Source organism: Bos indicus, chromosome 19 (assembly GCF_029378745.1).
Source record: "Bos indicus isolate NIAB-ARS_2022 breed Sahiwal x Tharparkar chromosome 19, NIAB-ARS_B.indTharparkar_mat_pri_1.0, whole genome shotgun sequence".
NCBI lineage: Eukaryota > Metazoa > Chordata > Mammalia > Artiodactyla > Bovidae > Bos > Bos indicus.
In genome coordinates, this window is record NC_091778.1 from 1,118,089 (window position 1) to 1,120,283 (window position 2,195).

Genomic DNA, 2,195 nt, shown 5'->3' on the forward strand with positions numbered 1-2,195 from the left:
AGGAAATGGCAATCCCTTCCAGTATTCTTGCCTGGCAAGTTCCATGGATGGGGATCCTGATGGGCTACAGTCCATGGGGTCACGCAGAATTGCACATGACTGAGCATCCCCCTCCACACACACATAATCCTCTCTATGGGGAGTAAATCTGCCTCTTTGCATCAGCGTAGACTGTCACCTCCCAGGTTCCTCTGTCCCTGAAATTTTCCATGCAAGAATACTGGAGGGGGTTTCCCCTTTCCTACTCCAAGGAATTTTCCTGACCCAAGGATTGAACCCACATCTCTTGAGTCTCCTGCATTGGCAGGAAATTATTTTATCACTGAGTCACCTGGGACGCCCCTGATCTTCTCTCTATATATAAACAATTACTTCCTTTGTACCATGGACAGCCTAAATTACTGTCCTTTTCAACAAAATTCTCATGGAATTTTTCACCTCTGTGTTTCTCACTGTGTAAATGATAGGATTTAACATGGGAGTGAAGACTGAAAAGAACACAGTCACCCACTTGTCAGCAGGGTAAGTGGCCACAGGATGCATATGGGTGAATATACAAGGGACGAAAAGGAGCACCACCACTGTAAAGTGGGAGGCACATGTAGAGAGCTGTTTGCATCGTCCCTCAGAGACGTGAGTTTTCAGGGAGCTCAGGATGACGTAGGAAATGAGGAGCATGCAAAAATGAGCAAGCACATGGCCCCAGGGTTGGCTGCCACCACTATACTGAGCTTGTAGGTGTCACTGCAGGCAAGTTTCAACAGTGAGAAGAAATCACACATGAAGTGGTCAGTGACTTTGGGTCCACAAAAGGTCAAGTTGATCATGAAAAGAATCTGCACAGTGGTTTGTAGGATCCCGCCGATACAGGCCACCACCACCAGGAGCTGGCAGAGCCCCTGTCACATGATGGTCGTGAAGTGTAGAGGCTTCCAGATGGCCGCATAGCGGTCAAAGGCCATGACAGTGAGGACAGTAATCTATGGTCCTCCTAGGAGGTGTTCCACAAAAAGCTGAGTCAGGCAGCCACCCCAGAAGATAGTTCTCTTCTGGTACAGTGGGTCGATGACCATTTTGGGGATGGTGACAGAGGTGAAGGAGGCATCTAAGAAGGACAAGTGAGTGAGAAAGAAGTACATGAGAGCTAAGAGTGTAGGGCTTAGGGAAATGGTAAGGGTAATGAGCAGGCTGGTCAGCATGGTAAATAGGAAAATAAACAAAACGACAATTAAGAGTATTTTCTGTAAATGTGGATTCTGTGTGAATCCCAAGAGAACAAATTCAGTCACATTGTAAGAAGGCGTGAGATTCATTTAGGAACAAAGACAGTCCCGTGGCTTGAATTACCTAAAAAGAAGAATCAGTAATACAGCTTCATCATGAAAGCATGGTAGAATTTCTTAGAAGAAGGCTAGAGCAATCAGTAGAGCTGTGGAACATGTCCTTGACAATTTTGCCCCAGTACATGTTTCACATGTTTATTACTTTCCTCGTGTTTTGCGTTTCTACAGACACCTGTCATCTGCAAAACATCTATAGGGCAACACATGATGTACAATTTACTGAGAAAACACCCTACTATCTACATGGAATCTGGATTCTCCTCTTAGTTCCAATTCCTTCTGCGTCTGCTGAGTCATGTCAGTGCACCGGGCTGAGCCCTCCTCTGTGTCCTTGGTCACAAATCAGCATAATCAGATGTATCTTGCAAGCTGAGATTTGCCCCACAGAGATAAGTGCTACTGCCTCTTCCATGAGGTTTTACATGTTAACCCTCAGCTCTAAACAGGGAGAACAGAAAGAAATAGTCCTCTAGGTAAGGTGGAAAGACAGACAATGTATATAGGTATGCACCCATATCTATATACAAATAATACAAACACATATAAAATCTATGACATACAATGAGTACCAATTACAAACACTCATTCGACAAATAACTGGAGCCTTACTGTGTATGTGAATGTATGTTTGCTCCTACAAAATCAAGAACAGTATTCCTGTTTATGTCCTTAATAATTGAAACATTACCAAACAGCAACATGGCACCCATCCATGAGAGGAATGTTCCCACTCCTTTCTGTTTCTGATACAGTCATTGTCATGCCTTCTCCCATCTTTCTGTAAGATCCATCTTCCATCATTCTTGGTTAGGGATACTGTATTACTATCTAAAGGATAAATTTGGGGACATA

At 44.0% G+C, this 2,195-nt stretch overlaps 1 pseudogene; it reads right to left on the bottom strand.

Annotated features, from left to right (window-relative positions):
- Positions 1–393: 393 nt before the first annotated feature.
- On the bottom strand, positions 394–1,313 carry LOC139177698 (olfactory receptor 4C13-like; annotated as a pseudogene).
- Positions 1,314–2,195: the final 882 nt, after the last annotated feature.